This window comes from Girardinichthys multiradiatus, chromosome Y (genome assembly GCF_021462225.1).
Source record: "Girardinichthys multiradiatus isolate DD_20200921_A chromosome Y, DD_fGirMul_XY1, whole genome shotgun sequence".
NCBI classification, from domain to species: domain Eukaryota; kingdom Metazoa; phylum Chordata; class Actinopteri; order Cyprinodontiformes; family Goodeidae; genus Girardinichthys; species Girardinichthys multiradiatus.
Window position 1 is genome coordinate 180,894 of NC_061818.1, and position 7,725 is coordinate 188,618.

Genomic DNA, 7,725 nt, shown 5'->3' on the forward strand with positions numbered 1-7,725 from the left:
TCACACGGAGTCTGGTTCTGCTGGAGGTTTCTTCCTGTTAAAAGGGAGTTTTTCCTCTCCACTGTCACTACATGCATGCTCAGTGTGAGGGATTGCTGCAAGGTCAACACCAGTGACTGTCCACTGTCTCTACATGCATGCTCAGTATGAGGGATTGCTGCAAAGTCAACACCAGTGACTGTCCACTGTCTCTACATGCTCATCCAGGAGGAGTGAATGCTGCAAGTCACTGACTGGATGCAATCTGCTGGGTTTCCTTAGATAGAAAAACTTTTTATCCAATTGAATAAATAACTGAATCTGACTGCGCTGTTCAATGATTTGTTATTAATTGGAATGCATGTGCCTGACTTGAAATCTGTATGATTCGATTGAATTGACTTAGCCCATTTTAAAGTTACCCACCTTTCACACAATGTAACAGGAAACAACATTCTCCAATTATTTTTACCTCTGCCTTCCTCCCTCCCTGTTGGACCGAGTAAGGGGGAGTCAGGTTTAGCCTAAACCGGCTCAGTTATGGTTGAGGTGCAAACACACCCTCCATTTCTGGTACCTGTATGACCCCTTCTCTTTTCCAATGGTTATAATCAGTCTGACAGAGAGAGGTATCCCAATCCTTGTGGTTTTTAGTATAACAATGACCATCAGTGGGACCCTTTGTGGGGTGCCTTGAGACGACCTTGGTAAAAAAGTTATCAATATGATTGTTTTTGCAGGTGTAGAAGCAAGCATCTTCATCCTTTTTTCTTTCCGTCATTCTTTTCTCCTTCTCTACCCTTTTCCTTTTTGCCCCACCTCTCTCTCTTTTGTGCTTCTTATTTCCAATTTGTTTTTATTTCTGTCTCTGTGTCGGTAACAATTGAAATAATCTGAAAGCAAAGTTTATTTTATAAATGTCAAGCACAGCTTTAAAGCGTTAGCTGTAATTCTCTACTTGGGAAAGTAAATCTGTTGGGCTTTTTCTTGGCACTTCAGACAACAATTCTGAGCCCTACTCTGCTGGACAGGACACAGTTATAAAAGAAAACAAAATCAATTGGAACAAAACTTTGAATATATGAGGTTTCAGGTGCGTGACTCATACAATGCAATTTATGTACTTCACATAGAATTTGAAGAGGTGTACCTGTTTTTTTGTATTTGTGAAAGACAGAAAAAAACATCTACAATTCCTTAACTCCTGTGGCATTTTTCTTTGTGACTTCAAGTTCACAGTTACAATGCCCTACACCAGAAATATCTCCATAGTTTTCCTTCAGAATCCAACTCAGCAAGTTGAAAGGCATGTATTAATGTTTAAATACTGAATGCAGTTTCCAACATTCCAGCTTGAAAATAATGTTGATATTGTAATGTCATGTTTTTCATATACTTGGTGTAAATCATTCTTGAATAGACATATCATGTTTTCTAAAAAAAAAAAAGCAAAACTTTGGTTGAGATGTTTTAAATTTTCATATGTTTTTTTCCTACTGGAGACAAAGTACACGGAACAGATTAAACTTTGTGTGCTTTTTGACGATGTTTGATGTGTGTTCTAGGGTTCATGACGTTCTGTTGATTGGATTAGAACTGGAAGATGATTCAGAAAATGATGAGGTGGCATTCTTTTTCTTCATTTTTCCTACTTCTCTTTTCCCCTGACAGACAGACTGCATTCCATTATCTTCTGTGTAGAAAAAAAGAAAAGGCAGACAGACACATGGATAATGTGAATGTATCTAATGTGTGTGTGCATGCGAGAGAGAGAGAAAGAAAGAAAAAGAGGAGGAGTGAATTAGAGGCTTACTTGGCCAGCGTCAGACTGTGCTACGTGTCTGCTGCTGTAGGATCAGATGGTAGAAAGCTGCTGTTGTGTTTCTCCCTGCAGCTCATCTGCTCCATAATGTCTGCTTTCTGCTTAATTACAGCTCACCTGCAGCCAGCCAGGCGCTGCACACAAAGTTATGGGTGTGGGTGCAAATCTTTTGCCCATATAAACCTTGAGTATCACTGGGGGAAAAGGTGAAGCAGCTAAAAATGGCCTTTTATTATATAGAGAAAATAATTATTATAACATTAGCCAACCACTCAAATGTGCCAGTTTTTCTGAACAAGGCCGTATCAGAAATGCATACAAAAATGTTAACATCTGGTTTGCTCTTAATAGTATTTTTTTTTTTTACAATCAGCTACGCTTTCTGTCTGTCTATTTCTCTATCTGTCTGTCACACAGCAGATAGGTAAGTATGCAGACAGGTCATGGGTAAGGATTAGTTGAAGTATAAAGAAGGGATAGGTTCATACGTTTGACAGACCCCATTCAATTCATCATCTGAAAATGTATAGCAGAAGCCAGCCAACTAAGACGTGGTTTTCCCCCTGAAGTTACTGGTTAGGCAAGGAACGCAACTTAGATTAGATAAGCAGCCGTCACACCAATAATAAGTCTGGAGGAGCTGTATAGATCACCTGCTCATTTGGGAGAATCTGGCCTTCATGGAAAAGGGGCAGGGAGAAAGCCATTACTTAAAAGAGTGGTTTCACCTTGTGTCAGGTGACATAGTTTTTTAACATGCTTTATTAATGTTGACGAGTGACAAAAAACTGGATTTAAGCTTTAAGAATATGTGCTCAAATATTTCTGACATTGGAGCAATTTAGACTGCTACAGGTTTATGAATGGGAATTAAATTACAGCCTAACTTACATTTTATCTGATATTAGAGAAAGCATCATAACTGTGATGTTATGTAATTATCTGAACAATGTCTTACATTCCACAAGTGCTGCTTATTTAAATTCTTCTTTCTCTTAAACCAACAGTTCTTTCTCTCTGTAATTTGGTTGAATCAAATATAATTTTAAGCGTGAAATTAAATCAAAGTATAAAAGCAGATGTTCTATAAATGCCTGAAAGGTTATTTAGATAACTGTATATAACTGTATATCACAATATGCTAATATTTTGAGAAGGACCTGTAGAATGGGAGGAAGATCCTTTAGTTATCAGGCTCCTCTCCTGTGGAACCAGCTCCCAGCTTTAGTCCGTGAGGCAGATACCCTGTCTACTTTTAAGGCTACATGATTTATGCAACCAAAAGGGAGGGAGCCTTCCTCCCTCCCTTTTGGTTGGAGTAAGGGGGAGTCAGGTTTAGCCTAAACCGGCTCAGTTATGGTTGAGGTGCAAACACACCCTCCATTTCTGCTACCTGTATGACCCCTTCTCTTTTCCAATGGTTATTATTAGTCTGACAGAGGGAGGTATCCCAATCCTTGTGGTTTTTAGTATAACAATGACCATCAGTGGGACCCTTTGTGGGGTGCCTTGAGACGACATTGTTGTAAATAAGCGCCGTTTAACTAAATAATCTGAACTGAAACTATCTGTGTAGTTATGCTGCTATAGGCTTAGGCTGCTGGAGGACATAATGACCACTTTCATCCTCTTCGCTACATTCTCACACTACTCTCCAATTTTGCATTATTTGCTGTTATTTCAGCTTTTAACTTTATGTTCTCTATTTTCTCTTCCTAGAAGCTACACCTGGCCTGACTCTGTGTCTACCTGTGACACCTTTCTGGAGAGGAGCATCGTCTGAGCTTCTGCTGGCAACAACTTAATGCTCACCTTCTACAGATGATCCACATGGCCCTGTCTTTCAGTGTTTAACCCTTTCTCTCTCCTAGACATGACTACTGACTGAGCTTCTACTGTGACTAACTCTATGTGCTCTCTTTCAGACTCTAACCTTGAAAACTGGCTCAGAGTTTATCTGTTCTTTCTTTCTAGGTGAAACGACTAAAGGAGCTACATCCATTAACATTTACTTTTCCTTCCCATAGAAAGTACTCCTGGATCAGTGCTTCTTTGTTCTCTTTGTGTCTCTGCTCTGTTCTCTCAAACCTCCAGTTGGTCGTGGCAGATGGCCGCTCACACTGAGCCTGGTTCTGGTTCTGCTGGAGGTTTCTTCCTGTTAAAAGGGAGTTTTTCCTCTCCACTGTCGCTACATGCATGCTCAGTATAAGGGATTGCTGCAACGTCAACACCAGTGACTGTCCACTGTCTCTACATGCTCATCCAGGAGGAGTGAATGCTGCAAGTCACTGACTGGATGCAATCTGCTGGGTTTCCTTAGACAGAAAAACGTTTTATCCAATTTGAATAAAAAGCTAACTCCGACTGCACTGTTCAATTGTTAGGATTAATTGGAATGTATGTACCTGACTGTTGTGAAGTGCCTTGAGACAACATATGTTGTGAATTGGTGCTATATAAATAAAACTGAATCGAATTGATTTGAATTGAATTGATAACTAAAAGATCTGCCTCCCATTCTACTTCTAGAGACTCTAGGAACCACCAGTAAACCTGCAGTATGAGAATGAAGTGCTCTGTTAAGAACACATGGACCAATCAGATCTCTGATGTATGATGAAGCTAGATCATTAAGGGCTTTATATGTGACGAGGAAAATTTTAAATTCTATTCTGGATTTAACAGGGAGACAGTGAAGGGAAGGTAAAATAGGAGAAATATGATCTCTCTATTTAATTTTCATCAGAACTCTTGCTGCAGCATTTTGAATCAGCTGAAGGCTTAATAATTTGATAATTTGACCTTTTGGAAGCATATTTATTGTAAAGAGAATTGGCCCAAGTACTGAGCCCTGTGGTACTCCACAATTAACCCTGGAGTTTAAAGATGATTTATCATTTACATGAACAAACTGGAATCTGTCAGACAGATAAGATTTAAACCAGCCTAGCGCTGTTCCCCTGATCCCTACAGCATATTCCAGCCTTTCTAAGAGAATATTATGGTCGACTGGATCAAATGCAGCACTGAGATCTAACAGAACCAGAACAGACACAAGTCCATTATCTGAGGCCATAAGAATATCATTAGTGACTTTCAGCAGAGCTGTTTCAGTGCTATGATGAGCTCTGAAACCTGACTGAAACTCTTCAAACAGGTCATTGCTGTATAAATGTTCACACATTTGATTAGCAACTATTTTCTCAAGAATTTTAGATAAGAATGGAAGATTGGATATAGGTCTGTAATGTTTCAAGTCATCTCGATCAAGCGAAGGTTTCTTGAGCAAATGTTTAATTACAGCTAACTTAAAAGCTTGTGGTTCTGATCTATTTACTAAAGATAGATTAATCATATCCAAAATGGGGCTGGTAATCAGAGGGAACACTTCCTTAAATAATTTGGTTGGGATTGGGTCTAACATACAAGTTGAAGGTTTAGATGAAGCTAATATTTCTGATAACTCAGGAAGCTTCACAGGATCAGAACAGTCCAAACACAAATCTGGTTCTGCAGTTATTTCCAATGTTGTCTCACTTGCTGAGGATGAAGTAATCATCTTCAGGAGTATGTCAAAGATTTTATGTTTAATAGAATCAATTTTATTTAAGAAGAATCCCATAAAGTCATGACTGCTAAGAGCTAAGGGAATGGATGGCTCAACAGAGCTATGACTCTGTGTAAGTTTAGCAACTGTACTAAAGAGCAACCTAGGATATTCTTGTTCTCTTCTATTAATGATGAGAAATTATATGGAAAAACCTTATATACACAAGCGTGCTCACACTCAGACCCAAAGGTGTTTAGATTCAGGTGTTAACAGATACACAAATGTTATATATTGAGCTGCAATTACCACTAAATACATCTTACATTCATAAGTACCGGGCACGTTTTGGTAACAATGCTGTTATTACATATGTTTCTGCAGGTGTAGAAGCGTGTTTTGAGCAAAACCAATTGATTCTAAGAGAGCATTAAAGGTTATATTAAGGGTATCACTTTGAGTGTCAACATGGATGTTAAAATCCCCAACTATAATGACCTTATCTGTATTTAACACTAAATCAGATAAGAAGTTTGAGAACTGATGTAAAAATTGAGGTATGTGAAAATTTTATCAGAGCGACTTATTTTGTCTCACAGAAACCTGGTTGCTGCAAGACGATTATGTTACTATAAATGAGTCAATTCCTGATTGTCACAAATCAAGTCAAAAACTTACAAAGTCTTTGAAGAGAGAGATCTTGTGTTTAAGAAGCCCACATTTAATTGTTTTATTTTCCTTTTTAGTCTAAATTTTGTTTGTTTTCGTGAGATTTTCATGGTTTCCTCCTTTTAGATTATTTTTTAATCTTTAATCTTTTTTTTTTATTTTGGCCTTGGGCAAGACTCTGTCTTAATCGGGTAATGTATGTTCTACACAAAAAGGTGCTTAGAGCAACGGAACACTGGGTTTTTTAACTGATTAAAATCATCACTGAATTTGTTCTGACTGTGAACTTTATGAAGATTAAAGGTAATTAATTACTTTTCATTTAGTTTACTCATACTGGTTTGTTAGGCTGCATGATTAAGCTCATCAGTAGTGTTATGGCCTAAATAATTGTATATATTATGATTGTTTTTAATAATAAGATCATTTAAGTGTTTGAATATGTTTGTTTACATTTAAAGTAGGTAACTTAGATTTGATTGTTCAGCATTTTAATAGCAGATGTGTTGTAAATTATGAATTACTTTTATGTTAACTATCCAGAATTCCTGTTCAATTACTTTTAGCTCCAGATATAAAGGTGAGTGATGTAAGCTGGACATCATATATCTGCGCTTGTGACTCATTTATTTTGATGGCATAGACTAAGAAAGACTGCATGTAGGACAAGTTGAGAAACTTGGTTACAAACATATTGAAGATGCCCCCACACCTTTTAAAGCATTTTGGGTACCCTGCAGAAAAAAAATAACAGTGACAGATACGATAAGAACAGGTTCTAGGCCAAGTGTGCAAGGCACTAACCATTCATCCAGCCATCCCAGCCTTCCAATGGTACTAAATTAAAGTACCACTTCACAATTTTTGGTCAATTCGGATTGCAGTTGTCCACCTCTACTAAGTTTTGAACAACATAGACTGATCAAACCTGACATGGATAATTCTATACTGAAAATGTTTTAATGCAGTTTGGAATACTTGAGAGCATCACTCCATTTGTGAAGACAATACATTTTTGATTCTTAGTTTTCCAAAAAATGTTAAAATTGAATCTCAACTTCTCAATACCACCAAACCTTAAAACATCTGTCTCTTAATGGTCAATAGACTGTTGCAAATTAACCTTTTTGATGCATTTCAAGAAATGTTGTGCTGTCCTTTATTGAAGTTAGAGAACTGACAAACTGAATATCAGATACCGATGAAATGCCCTTAAGGACCTGCTATTGCCAGGGTGTAATTTTAAAGTAGTCTGCTTGCTACAAACCAAGTTTTTGATGTTAAAATTAGGATGACAAAAAAAGAGCTAACAACCTTACAATTTCAACACCCACAGTTGCTCAAATGAGCAGGGATTTTATTACTCCCCAACAATCAAATTTTGAGATTTATGGTTTTAGTGGGACATCAACCATTTACTGTATGAGCAGGTTTGTAGGCTGAGAATACAAATGTTTATTTCATGTTCAGCATAAGTGTAGCATGATGGTTGTTATAAACAGTGAATCCAGGTAATGTGACTTCCCCCTGAAGTGAAAACTTATAAGAAATTAGACAGAGAAACACAGGCTAAGTTCCTTCAGTCTCATTCAAATATTAGTAAATCTGCAGCAATGTTCAGGGCATGCTAACACAGTGACAACTGAAACCACACTTATATAGGAGTTTGAACTCAGAGAGATAACCTACAAGACAATCCAAATTGAAA